The sequence below is a fragment of the Hyaena hyaena genome, unplaced genomic scaffold (genome assembly GCF_003009895.1).
Source record: "Hyaena hyaena isolate Hyena2069 unplaced genomic scaffold, ASM300989v1 scaffold_290, whole genome shotgun sequence".
Lineage (NCBI taxonomy): Eukaryota > Metazoa > Chordata > Mammalia > Carnivora > Hyaenidae > Hyaena > Hyaena hyaena.
In genome coordinates this window covers 266,057-279,649 of record NW_024080926.1, presented here as the reverse complement: position 1 = coordinate 279,649, position 13,593 = coordinate 266,057, and the positions used below count along the sequence as shown (strand labels likewise).

Sequence of the window (13,593 nt, the reverse complement as noted above, 5' to 3'; positions counted from 1 at the left end):
CAATTTAACCTAATTCCCACCATTCAGTTCTGAGCCTAGTCACCTCTCTGCTGCTGACATGAAAAGCCACACACTTGTATCCGAATGCAGGAGGAAAAACAACCCTGCTTAATAAAGTTCTCGATTAGGGGCGCCTGGGTGGCTTAGTCGGTTAAGCGTCCGACTTTCGCTTATCTCATGATCTCGCGGTTCACGGGTTCGAGCCCCGCGTCGGGCTCTGTGCTGACTGCCAGCTCAGAGCCTGGAGCCTGTTTCAGTCTGTGACTCCCTCTCTCTCTGACCCTCCCCTGCTCACGCTGTCTCTCTCTCCTAGAAATAAATAAAAAAATAAAAATAAAAACAAAATAAAGTTCTCGATTAGCGTTTCTGTTTTGGAGACTGCCAAAGCCGATGATTTCAGTGCTGGCATCTCACCATCAGCGACATCTTTTCCTGACAGTCATCGTAATATTGAACCAATTGCTTCTTGAGGACGGAGAGATAGAATAGATGTATAAAGTACCATTGACTTCATTTCCAGTGCGGAAGCTCTTGGGGACTAGATACGGATGGTTTTCTGCTGGTCTCGCTGGCTCCCGAGTGATGGGCAGCTGTGGTGTGTGCGAAGGACGGACGGGCTTGGAACCCCCCCAGCTCTGTCATGGGCAAGCTGGTGGCCTGCACGTTCACTTTAATCTCTCCGGGTTGTGTACTTTCCTTGTTTATAAAATGAGGCGAAGGACACACATCTCGCAGCGGAGTTGTGAAGATGAACAAAATAAGAGAAGCAAGCTCCTGGCTGAGTCTCATGATAAACAGGGAGGAGACTTACGCAGTTTTACACCCTTAGGTACAAATGTGGCCCAGGGGATTCAGTGTCTCCTTCTAGGACACGTCATCAGTCAATGACAGCACAGTTACAAGAACACAGGACATCTAACTTCCGGTGAAGAGTGCTCCTCCCACCAAGCTACACGCACCCAGAGGTGCTGTTCTACGTGTGAAAACTCACCAAGACCAGCTTGCGCCTTGTTAACCTCCATCCTGAAGGTGGTTGCTCAGAAACTACCCACCAACCACTCTTGCAATTTCATGACAAAATGATGTTTTAGCGTGATTATATTTATATTAAAATCTTAATGACTCTCATTAAATCAAACTAATAATCCAAGTCCTAATAATCATATTACAATTAACTAAACATCCTAATCAAAACCAATTAGTGCCGGGGAAGACCTCCATCGGGTGAAGAAGACGCGTGGCTCTGGCTTAAAAGCATGACCTCGCACCTGCAGGCGCGCTGGGACGCTGTGTCTGTGTCCTGATGGTGCTGTAGACGCACTGGAAGCCAGACCCCACAAAGACACTTTGCTCCTCCTCTACAACTTTTCCTCTGAAACCCAGGTCAGAATTTTAATTTTAATTCCAGACCCTCCTCAATGCTTTCCTGGGGAACTGCCTCTTGGTGTTACCCATGTCGTACACTAGGTGTCACTGTGTTGCAACAAAATTTGGATTTTGACTGCATTTTTCTGTGGCCGTAAATAAGGTGTTCCTCAGGAAGAAAAAAGAAAAGTGACCTGTCTTTCAAAACGACTAGTCTTTCTCAGTGGTCTCTTACATGGTCACTTGGGCCGAGTGTAAGGTTTATTTATAACCTATGGAGATTAATTTCAAATAAACACACATAAAACATGTGCATATTTGACATATCGGCAACTTCAGCGGTTGTATTCTAATAGCCATTCTCCCCCATGGCTTTGTGCCAGTTTAGACTGAAATCTGTAAGGGACGGATTCCGGGCTCCCGTCTCAGCCCTAAGCGGTCTCCTGACTCCACACTTCTTGCTGCAGACTCATTACCACTAATGTCCCCTTGTCACTTGCTTTCCCATCTCCTGAGCCTCTCGACAACGACAGGGCCATAAAACCAGCTTCATGATGTAAACTGTCTGGATGAGTTTTGCCTCTTCTGCCCCTCAGCCGTCAAATCCAATGAGTTGCCGAGACCCGACTTCCATCTCTAAAATCCTAACAAGACCCTCTCCTTGCCTTAGTTCAGAGACACACATTTTCAAGAATGTGCATTCTGGTCACATCCCTGTCCCAACCAGTTTCTCAAATTCAAGTTGTCCTGTTCATTTAAGGAAACAAAAATAAAACGACAACAGTCTGGATGATCTAAGCTTAGCTGACCTCTCCAGGCTCCTGGCACAGGGGACCCGGTCAGCCTGGTGACAGCCCTGCCTCCAGCTCGTGACAAGTTTCCTGCTTGCCTTTGAAGACTTCCTGACTAGTCTGTTGTGCAGAATTCAGTCCCTTCATCTGTTCATTCTTCATCAACCCCTTACCCTCCCCTTAATTTTTGCATTCCACATCCTAATTACTTCTTCATAGTCTTATCTTCCCTTGAGCTCATGCATATGTCATAGGAAAGAATGATGTCTCTTCCTCTTTGTTATCTTGACAATGCTCCATGTATGGTAGGGAAGTAAGTGTATAAATGACATTCTTATATAACATACAATACTTCCCTCTAATTTTGAATTTGTTAATTAAAATTTAACAGAATGTAGAAGTAGGGATTTCAGTGGAGGCACTAACAGATGGACAGATGTCATATTCCAGAATGAGGTGTAAAACCCTGAGGCGGGATTTCAGAAGGAAGAAGAGAAAACCAATCCACATGACTCATCACGCGCCCTCACCCATCTGATGATAGGAAGAGTCTGGAAGAAGCTGGAGTGGGGGCAAGATTTTTCTAGAGTGAGTTCTGATGTGCCATGAGGAATTAGGGAATTAAGGGAAATCACTCAGAAGCCTGGATATCTGTGGCCTGTATTTTGGCTGACACACTACGCTAGCGCCCGGCTCCCTCCTGAACGGCTGTGAAAGCTGAGGGGGGAGGTTGACCCCTTGGGCCAAGCATGTGCGAATATTCCTCACAGGCCCGTTGTGGGCTGTGAACAAGATGTGTTAGACCCACCGCTGTCCCAGAAAGCCCCATCGAGGGAACGAGAAGGCTTGACCCAAGGGTACCTCGATGTCTCGGTGCTGAGGAAGGAAATCAAGAGGCCATCAGGAATGGCACACCGGTCGTTAAACTGCTGTCCCTTGGCTCCTCACACACCCTGCTCTGCTCTGTGAGGCCGGGTTGGGCTGCAAACCACCCTTCTCCTTTGCCAAGCAGGGCTCCTGAGCCTTCTGCGCAGGTACTGCTGCACCCTGAAAGCGAAGCTGGAGGGGCGAGGGGCCCCATCTTCTCTCCCGCACAACCGCTCATGGCCACGGCTTACAAGCAATCCCACAAGTCCCTGCAGTGTGTGTTGAGCAGGGCTTTACTCCAGTTTCTGGTCCTTGCACATTTCTAGAACCAGCCCCAGCACTGTCTTCTTAAGCAATACTCCTTCTTCAGAGGTCTGAGTCCCAGTCAGCCAGGGGTCCTGCCTTCAAGCTCCTGAACCATCAGACCCAGTGGGCAGCAGCCTCGCCCCCCACCCCCACCCCCCGGGACGGGCTCCTCCTCCAAGCCTCCACGTTGTTCTCATAACCTGACCCCTTCCCTCTGTGGCCCAGACCGGGGGCACATAACCCTCATACCAGCAGCAGCTCTGGGATTCCAGTGTCCTGATTTGTCTCTAGGTTGTCTGATGCCTGTCTAGCCCATTCCCTAGATAAGTCCTCTCTGTTAAAACAACCAGTGAGTTCCCTCTTTCCTGTCTAGAGCCTGATTTATTAAAAAAAAAAAAAAAAGATCTACCTGTCCCCCATCCAGAGGACTGCAGGTAAGGCATCTCCGAGGGAAGGGCAGGCTGTGAAGGGCAGAGAGTCAGCTTTACACACGTGCTGTGCCAGAGTGAATGCGAGGAGTGGGAACTTCCATGCCCCCCTTCCCTGACCCCCAAATCTGAAGGTCAGGTATCACCGAGGGCAGCACGACAGCGGGCAGGTGCGAGCCCCAAGACAGAAGGGCTAGGAAGCCCACCGCGGCAGCAGGCCCGGCTGGGGATGACGCCCAAAGTTTGCCCACTTTCGGGGTTGGTTACTGCGGGCCTGGCCCCAGCCATGAGCTAACTGCTATATTGTTTTTGTGATATCTAGTAACCCGATTTTCTGTTTTTACTTAAAAGTGACCCCCAAAAGTCCTGAAGACAGCCTTCAGTTTCACGTAGGAACAAACGGAAGAGCCGGCCCACTGAGCGGTTTTCAGGCAACACGGGACACAAACACGGCAGGCTTGTGATGACAGTGGGAAGTGTAGACAGGCAGGTAAATGCACTGGTGCGGGGAGCCGGTGGTGTATAGGAGCCGGGAAGGGCTCCGGCAGGAAGCAGACGCACTTCTCTTTTCTCTCTCAGCGTCATTACACTGTCCTGCCCAGGCAGGGCCCCGAGTCACATGCTCCTAGAGATTAGGGGACCTGCAGTGGCCGCTCTGTCGCTCTCCTGCCTGTCTGCACTCCAGGGCCCGCAACTCCCCGGTCAAAGGTGGTGTATGCCCACATTCATTCCTAGCAGGTGGCAGAAGGTCTGACCATGCCAGGTCCTTGATACACAGTTGCTAAGCGATTAGAGGGTCGCAGGGCTTTGTGGGAAGAAAAGACTACAGGACGTAGGTGGGGGGCCTGGAGGCGGGGCTCGGAAACATGTGCAGGGGAAGATGCAGGACAGCAAGCTGGCTGCGGGGCCATGTGAGGAGGCGGGGGGACTGGGGGTGAGGGAAGTGCGCCCCCAGAACGGGGAGGACGGTGGGGGGCTGGGCCCAGGGTGGGGACCCAGGCCGCAGGGGTGGGGGCGGCGGGCAGGGACCCGCGTAGCCGGTGTGGGGACCGGGGCCCAGGGCAGAGGCCCTGGCGGCAGGGGTGGGGGCTGGGCCAAGGGAAGGGACCCAGGAGGCAGGGGTGGGGGCAGAAGGCAGCGACCAGGGCGGGGGCGGGTGTGGGGGTGCAGGGACCTGAGCGAGGAAGGGAGCAGGGGAGGGTAACGGGGAGGCGGGGGCCGTCGGGCCGGGCTGCGGTGCCCGGGGACTGGACCGGACGGGCCCGCGCGCAGGGTCGCGGCCGCCCCTCCCTCCCCGCCCTCCCCGCCCTCCCCGGAGCTGTTTTCCCGGCCCGCTCTCGCTCTCTGAAAGCCTTATTGATGGCTCCGAGCGCCGCAGCCCACGGTTTCCTCAGCCCCCGGAGCAGCTTGCATTTCCTCTGACGTGGCCTCTGTCTCCTGCCCTCCCCAGGAGCCCCGGGGCTTTTCCATTTCAAATGCGCGACAGCTGGCCGCACCGGCTTCCGCCCGCGCGAAGAAGGGCCCTTTGCTGGCAGGGGCCGGCGCTCCCTTCTCTCCAGCTGTGACCGAGGCTGCTTCCAGGGCCTCGGAGGAGCCGCTGTCCAGCTGCGGCCTCGCCCTCTCCCGGGCTGCGCACGCGGATCAGCGGCCGCTCCCTGCCCCGTTTGTGGGGCGCGCAGGTGCGCCCCCGCCCCCAGCGGGCCCTTCCGCAGGCTCGGGCAGGTGAGCCCGGGCCTGACGTCACCGCAGGCGTGCCCTGGCGGGCCTGACGTCACCGCAGGCGAGCCCGGGCCTGACGTCACCGCAGGCGAGCCCTGGCGGGCCTGGTGTCACCGCAGGCGAGCCCGGGCCTGACGTCACCGCAGGCGAGCCCTGGCGGGCCTGACGTCACCGCATGTGAGCCCGGGCCTGACGTCACCGTAGGTGAGCCCGGGCCTGACGTCACCGTAGGTGAGCCCGGGCCTGACGTCACCGCAGGCGTGCCGGGGCGAGCCCAGTCCCGCCCTGTCCGGCCGGGGCCACCTAGGGCCCTCTAAGCGACAGGGCCTCTGGACTCCGCGTACCCGGGACCCACAATGGACCTCATGCGGGGGGGGCGGGGGGCGCACAGGAGCCCTGCGGGGCCGGTGGGCGTCCTGACTGCGCACAGCTGGATGGTCCCGGGAGGAACCCAGCTTCCGCCCTTCCCCCGCTCGGCGCTTTTGTTCACCCGGCTTTGGGAAACTTCCTGTGTCATATCCCGGGACTGTCCCTGACTTTTGAACCTATCCATCTGCTGAGCCCGTTGCCTTCCAAACTCCTTGGCTTTGGCTAGCCGTCCTGTCTCTCCAGACTATTTGTTTCTCTTTAGTAAGAAGAGCTCTTCACAATCCCTGGGTTTGCACTTCGTGCCGACTGCTCACGCCTTCCACGCGCATTCGTCTCCTTTAGTCCCCTCTACGTCGGGGTCGGTTCGAAGAGCCTTTTACACTCAGAACTAAGGCACAAGAGACTTGGCAGCGTTGGCCACGCACAGGCAGGGCCATGCCCCCCCCCCCCCCCCGTCTAGCAAGTGCAATGGCCCTGCATGTGGCTGGTCTGCCTTTTCCATCTAGACTCTCCCCGAGGACTGGACCTGGTGTCACTACGTCTGTGGGCCTCTCAGCACCTCCCCTTGCAGACACGAATGGATAGAAGGCACAGAAGGGAACAACTGGAAACATACTGAGCATGCGCACCACGTGGAGACATACAGCCCAAGCTTCCGGGGAGAGAATCTGATGTAAGTCACCCGGCCATCTAGCAAGGGCAGTTTTAATTTCTCCTTTTTTTTTTTTTTTTTTGGTGTTAAATAATATTTGGGTTGTACTGGACGGCATAAGGAAAAATAAATGTATTAAAGCTCCTATTCCTCACGTCTTGCTCCTTGTATTGGTCTATTTCATGGGCTTTTTATTATCAAAGTTGGTTATTCAAGAGATGATGGACATGAACTCAACAGACTTTCCCTTTTCATCTAGTATGATGCACGCCCAGGCTGGAAGCTATAGTGGTGTTCTTTTATTTCAACATTGATTCAATGCTTCCAAAACATATTTAATCACCACCACAACTCAGTGAGACAGTTATTGTTATCCACGATTTATAGATGAGGAATCAAGATCAAAGAATCAAAAGCAGAGAAGGACACAAACTCATTCTAGTACACTGGAGATCTTGAACTCTTAGTCTTCACTTTGCCCAGACATATACTATGCTTGGACCATTTTAGAAAGGTAAATTAATGAAAAGCACTTAAAATTAGTTTATGCTTTAAATGCCCCAGTTTCTGACCAAATATCAGGTGATCTATCAACACACAGGCTCCATTTATATGTGGCAAAGGTAAGAATCTATTGATATTCATTAATCCCTGACCACTCACTGTCTTCTAAGGGAAGCTCTCCTGTGTCCCAAACTTACTCTCCAGCCTGTTCTGCTGCTTCACAATATCTGTCAGGCTCCTCAAAGTATTGATTTTGCCTGAAAAAAAGCTTCCAGGGACAGTCTGTGGATACCCATCAGTGGAACAGTCTGTGATATGGGAAGAGTTGTCTCTAAGGGGTGGTAACTAGACCTCTCTCTGTCAGAGTCTGTGGCCCGTGTCTCTCGACCTCTGTATTCTGACATAGATTTCAAAGATCAGTCAGGGTATTACAGGGATCTAAGGATGGTTAAATATCAGAAATCAATTAATTATTAGAAAACCACATGATCCTTTCCGTAGAGACAGAAAACTAACTCGATAAAATTCAGCTCTCTTTCATAGGAAAAAATCCTCAGGTGTTGAACTGGTGGTCTCAGCCATTGCAATGTGAAAAGAAAAAAGAAAAGAGATGAACGTTTTTAAGATTTCAGTAACAGTGCTCACTGTGACAGCACATAGACTAAAATTGGAACCACACAGAGTAGATTAGCATGGCCCCTGTACAAGGATGATACAAATTCATGAAGCATTCCATATTTTAAAAAAAAGTTTTAAGAGCTAAAATTGCTCTTAAATACAAATATAATATGTTTCTCATAGAAAATCCAATATAATATATAAACCATTAGTACAAATGAGCAGCCTCATATATTCAATTTATTTATTCAGCAAATATATACCCAGTGTAAGAATGGCTATTCTAGGTATGGCAGCTACAGCTGTAAGTAATACAGAAAGTCCTGCCCTTGTGAGGCTAATCTTTTATTGAAAAATATTTACAATATGTCTCATGATGACAAATATTCTAGAGCACAATAAAGCATAATAGGTTCTTTTATATGTATGTGGTGGTTCTTTAATATGTAAGATGACAGCTGTGTAAAGCCCTAAAGGAAGTGAGAAATCTCTAGCTGGCGGAGATCATTTCAGACTGAGGGGGACAATGAACACAAATGTTCTGAGGGAGAATTGTGCCCAGTGAGCTGGTAAAGTGCAAGGAAGTCAGTGAAGCAGCATGAGAACAATACTAGATGAGGCTGGGGAAGTAACATAGGGCCAGATGACATAATGCCTTGTGGCTCCTTGAAAGATTTGGCTTTTACTCTGAGTGAGATGGAGCTCCTTGAAGACTGTGGTCCCACAAGAGCACCTTGTCTTCTTTGCTAAAATAGAGGGCAGTGAGTGGAGAAGCAGGACATCAGTTAGGGGGTTACTGCAATAATCGGGGAGAGAGATGTCTGCGGCTTGGACCAGAAGTAATGCTGCAGGCGTGAGGTATGAATAACTCCTGACTCTATGCTAAATGGAGAACTGGCTTTATGATAGACTCAGTGTGGCACCTGAGTTTTTAATTTATGAATTAGAAGAATGGAATTTCCATTAAGCAAGATCCTGAAGACTGTAGAAAGGAGTACATTTGGAGGAGAGGGGGAATCAAGAACTTGGTTTTGCACATATTTGTTTTGAGGCGTTGAAGTGGTCAGTTTGGCCAGGCATATGCTGTGGTGACAAAAACAAATCTCAGTGGTATAAGGCACAGGTTTATTTCCCACTGATGCCATGCCCATCGTAGATTTGACAATTCTCCAGGACAACCGCTTTTCATGCAATGACTTAGTAACGTGGCTCTGCCCTTCCTACTCACAGCCTTCACGCTCACTGTTGAAGGCAGCTGCGAGATTAGAAAAGTGGGAAGTGTTCTCCTGCCTCAGGTTGTGGATGTGCAGTGGAGGCAGTGGTGTGTTATCTGTGAATGATGGGGTCTGAAGCATTCATTATCCCTGCTGTTAGAGAGTTGGGTCCTGATGGAACCCCTGATATGACTCTGTATGGATTGTCTCCTATAAAAGGATCCATCTAGCCCATGGAAATGTCTTCTCCCTGAAGCACCCACTTCCAGTGATGGCTGACATGGAGGGACGTAGGCAGCTCTTGACTCAATTTGGAACAACTCTGATGGTCCATCCCAGCCTCAGAAGCCCTCGTGGGATTAACTAAGGCTCTGTGGTAATTACATTGGAATGAACTTTTCCCAATTCTCCTTCCCTCAATCCCTTACAGATGAGACCCTGAAGGCTTGGCCCCCATAGCCTCTTGCACCAAATCTCTGTGAGTCAGCTTCCCAGGAAAACATAGTACATTTAACAGATTTCTTATTTTCTTGATGAGCAGTCACATTCTCCTACCTCAGTGTTAAGTGTTATGAGGTAGCTACACTTGTGAGCATAGCATAATGTACAAACTTGTCAAATTACTATAGTGTATACATGAAGTTAATATAACATTGTGTGACAACTATACTCAAATAAAAAAAATAAATAAAATTACAAAGCTTCTTTTTAAAAAGGTGTTATGAGAAACACAATGGGTGTGTGCCTGGAACAGAGACACATTTGTGAACGCTCATGATGTACATCACGTACATTCCTTTCAGACATCTAAGAAGAGGTATTAAGTGAACAAGTGCATATGTGAAGGCAGACTTTGGGACTTATATCCAGACTGGAGATGGTACTCTTGGGTGATTAAGGTTAATACCAGATGACATCTCCTAATGATGAGGGCAGATAGAGGAAAGCAGAGGTGTGAGGACTGGGCTCTGGGCACACGAACATTCCAACATCTAGGAGATGAGGAAGAACCAAGGAAGAAGACAGAAGTTAGAGATATGCCCGTCCTATGCCTTAGCTAGTCCTCAAAAATTCTCACATGGCACACACGGACATAAGTTCTTAGATGGACGTTGAACCACTTCTTTACTATGGAATAATGAAACAACTCAAATATCCATCAACACAAGAAAGGACAAATAAATTGCGGCAAAATCATAAAATAGTATAGACCATAGCAGTTAGAGTGGATGGAATCGAGTTGCACGCATTGATGTGAATAAATCTCAAAAACATAATGTTGAGCCAAAAAAATAGGTTTCATGTTTATGCATATAATAAGAAACATTTATATGAAGTTTAAAAACATTGCAAACAATACCATACATTGGTAATGGACCTGCACTTGTAAAGTAACAGTACGATGGGCACAGAGGCAGCTGTGCGTTCTGCAGTGGGGGACAGAACGGGAGTAAGTTTGCACACTGATATGTTTGGTGTCCTCTGCTATTACTGCGAAGGTCTAAAATGTTTGACATAAAAAGGTTCCTTCCCATCTTGCTGGTATAAAGTGCACAAGATATTAATAAAATCAGGTTTCCAAAGTGTCTTTGGTAACAACAGATGTAAAATCATTGATAGCTGGGAACTTTAATTTATTTGGCTATTGTTAAAGCATCATCGTAACAGTAGTAATGACAGTGGTAACGATTATAACAGTAGTGTACCATTATTTGTTTTAACCTGTATTGTGACCAGATCTGTGCCAAGCTAAGCTTTTCCTAAGCATTATTCTACTCAATGCTCATCATGACCCTAGAATAGAGATGGTTATTAACCCCTGTGTTGCAGATGAGGAAACCGATGCCCAGAAGAGAATAAAGAAGTCATGTCTCACAGCTAAGAAGTGGCAGAAGCAGAGTGTGACCCATCTTAATCTGACCAAGGTTAAATATTCTCACATGCAATGCTCCATCGTTTTCTCTGCCCAGTGCGAGGCTCAGAGCACTTGTTGAGTTACTGCCGAAAACAGAAATGAACCAGAACGGGCAGGCTTGCAGATGCCTGTAAGAACAGCGGTGATCTGGTACCCATGCTGCTTCTCCCCCATCCGAAGTGTGAAGCCACTGAGTGGCAATATGAAGACCATCAGATCTTCTTTCCCAGGTTCCCAGGGAGATGAGTTCAATTCCTGTTCTGCCTATGTCTTGGTAAGAGAGGGTGTCATAATTGTCACTCTTCCTCTTCTGGGGAAATGGATGTCATTCAATTGAGCTGAATTTATAATCACAGACAGGAATGACCTCCGAGGAATTCATTTCCATTCCCTCAATTTACAGACTGAAAGAAAGAAGCCGAAGAAGTTAAGAAGCTTCCTCTTTACAAGCAGCTTTCTCCATTCCTAGGCCCAGGGGTTTCTAGACTCCGTTGGCTCAGGAGAATCACCTGGAGAACTTTAAACAATTCTGCTAGCCTAGCCACAGAGCCAGACCCTTTGATTCAACTGGTCTATGGCGGGACTTGACATTGGTGGCTGCTTACTGTCCCCATGTATTTCTGACGTGAAGCGGTATTTCTGATGTTGAGGACCCCTGTGCTTAAGAGTAGGGGTGAGCTCTTCGATACTCATCTTCGATCTCGCTGGCCAGGATACCTTGTCTGAGGCCATTTGTCTCATTTGCCAATAGGAAATGGATTGATCAGGAACGAACTGAGCAGTGTTCGCTTTTTAAAACCTTATGGAGATCCATGGTCATATACTCTTTGTCCACACACAGGTCTTCTCCTTATGTTAGTTTTTTCTTTAGTGAATTTTGTTAAGAAGTAAAAAAAGTGATAAAGCACTCTTTTTAGCAGCTATATATGGAATGTGTTTGAAAATAATGGCAGTTCAGAATTTTAAGGTTTGTATTTAGTCCTATTTTACAAATATACACAAGCCTAACTCCTGTTACCACAATGTCTGTTTTATTTAAACCAGGATCATCAAACTTCTTCTGTAAAGGGCAGATAGTAAGTACTTCATTGCTGTCTGCAGACCCCCAAGTCTCTGTTGCATCTACTCAACTCTGCCTTTGTAGCATGAAAAACTTCCATAGAAGAGACGTAAAGAGAGCAGGGTGTGGTTGTGTTCTGATAAAAGTTTATTTAGAAAAACAAGGGTGGGCTGCATTGGCTCACCACCAATCTCTAAAGTATCAGATTGAAAGAGATAATGTCTGGTGATGGTCCAACTCTTATGAAAGCCAAAATATAATTAAAAAGCATTTCTTAGATCGTGGAGGGTTTCTGAAATTAGGAAAGAATTCTCCCAATGTTGTTCTCATATTGTACTCAGATATCCAAAATTTTATAAGACCCCAATAAAAAGAAGCACAGTGTTTATTCCAGCATCTTTTGCATCCCTTTGCATCTTTTGAGTGCACTCTACCTTTAGCCTAACTTAGAAATGTTTCTTTTTGTCACCTTCATGAAAGCTTTTAAAAAATAGCCGAGGTAGGCTGCCCTAAACTCCAGAGCAGTCAAATAATTACTTGGAAAATGGAAAGGCAGTGAGCAGCCAGTCGTTTCATGATTTCGATTTCATGATTGCTTCATTACAGAACACACATGCATAAAACTTTCAATAGACCTGCATCATTCGAACCAGAGCTTTCAGTTTCAGCCCCAACCACGCCACTTATGAAAGCCCGGGCTTGCTTGATTTAGGTTTTCGAACAAACCCAGGAAAGTAGTTGCTAGAACAAAGAGAATTCTACGTGTGCTCTGAGCATTGCTCTAAGGCTTTGGAAGGAAGGGAAATGGCTTCCTCTTGCTATTCCTTCAGCTTCTAGATGCCTATCTAAATCTGAAGAGCCATCTCAGAGCTACACAGGGCTCGTTAGGAGCAGGCTAAGGTTCTCTTGGAATCCTGGTACAACTTTCCATTGCAATCCAGCAATCACTAAAACGACCACTCACATTTATACCAATAAAGGGCCACCATCCAAAAGCAAAGGAGCAGAGCAGCCAGAACTATCCAGAGGTGGCTGTCAGAAAGCATCCCTCATGAAATGCAATGATCAAGGCATGCAAAGGATTGCCAAAGTATACTACCTCGCATTGAGGATTTGTGGGGAGCTAGCCACCAATGCACTCAACCTATGTAAACTTGAAGCAGATAAAAAAAAACGTTGAAGCTGCAACATAATGTGGTGGGACCTGTGAACAGAGCAGACCAGACTTCTGGGTATTTTCCTGAGCAAATGAGCAGACCCTTGCAGGACACTCTCAGCTGTGTGTCTTTGTTGTCACTTCTGTTTACATCATGGCGATTTTCTTTCTCTTTTTCAAAGTTTTATTTATTTTGAGAAAAAGAGGGAGAGCAAGTGGGAGAGGGGCAGAGAGAGGGAGAGAGAGAATCCCAAGCAAGTACCACACTGCCAGTGCAGAGCCTGACGCGGGGCTCGAATTCATAAACTGTAAGATCATGACCCAAGCAAAAACCAAGAGTGGGGCGCTTAACCGACGGAGCCACCCAGGCACCCCATCATGGCAGTTTTCATTTGTGTTTTCTCTTCTGCCTGTTTTTAACAAATAGAAGTTGGGAGATAATTTATTTTCAGACAAAAGTTTTTATAATTAAATTTTTCTCCCATCCTCTGAAATAATGGATTGAAGTGCAAAATCAAATAAAGTGAAACTGTGGTTTGATCCACGGGATAACATGTAAGCCAGAGGGTCCAGAGTTGTGCAAACTTGGGTTTTGATCTTGTTTTGTCACTTTAATCTAGTTTTGTCAC

General features: G+C 47.9%; 1 non-coding gene across 1 annotated transcript; it reads left to right on the top strand.

Moving 5' to 3' along the window:
• Window positions 1-7,638: 7,638 nt before the first annotated feature.
• Window positions 7,639-7,743, top strand: LOC120241909. Its single transcript, XR_005530982.1, has one exon. It is a non-coding gene; the product is annotated as a U6 spliceosomal RNA (small nuclear RNA).
• The last annotated feature ends 5,850 nt before the right edge of the window (window positions 7,744-13,593 follow it).